The sequence below is a fragment of the Octopus bimaculoides genome, chromosome 23 (assembly GCF_001194135.2).
Source record: "Octopus bimaculoides isolate UCB-OBI-ISO-001 chromosome 23, ASM119413v2, whole genome shotgun sequence".
NCBI lineage: Eukaryota > Metazoa > Mollusca > Cephalopoda > Octopoda > Octopodidae > Octopus > Octopus bimaculoides.
Window position 1 is genome coordinate 29,838,934 of NC_069003.1, and position 722 is coordinate 29,839,655.

Here is a 722-nt window from a genome sequence, read left to right on the forward strand (position 1 = left end):
TATATATATATATATATATATATATATATGCATGTATGTTTATAAATGTATATTTCTATATTTATTGTGGCGTGATGTGTGTGTGTGTGTGTGCACGCGCGCACACACACACGTCTAGAATTAGATGCTTACTTATTACGCAGTTGCTGAAATATCTCAATGCTTTACTGATTAGAGACACGAGTTTCTAAAGATCCGATTTTGGTTGACGCCTGCTGAAGCATTGAAGATATAAATACAAAAGTGGAATCACAAAACGTACTTGTAAGAGAAATCGTCAGTTTGTGATGTCATAATAGAAATGTATCAGAAAGTGGAATTGAGATATATAAAGAAATGAAAATTTCCAAATTTATTAACCAGCGCTGCTAAATGAGGATTGAAATGACGTCATAAAAGAATACAGTAATACCTCACTTTACAAGCACCCGCTTTACATATGTATGTATGTATGTATGTATGTATGTATGTATGTATGTATGTATATATACATACATATATATGCCATGATTCGCCATGATAGATCGCTGACCACTACATTTATATATTTTTTATCCTTGTTTCTCTCCTTATTTCTTTCTGTGTTCCTTTCAGTTGAAGAGCGTAGGCTCGAAACGTCAAAGACTTTCTCTATTCCCGAGCGTTAAACTAATACATCCATTTGTTGTTTACACCACCTGTCTTCGTTTGTTGCATTTTTCGTAAATTCTCCCATATATATA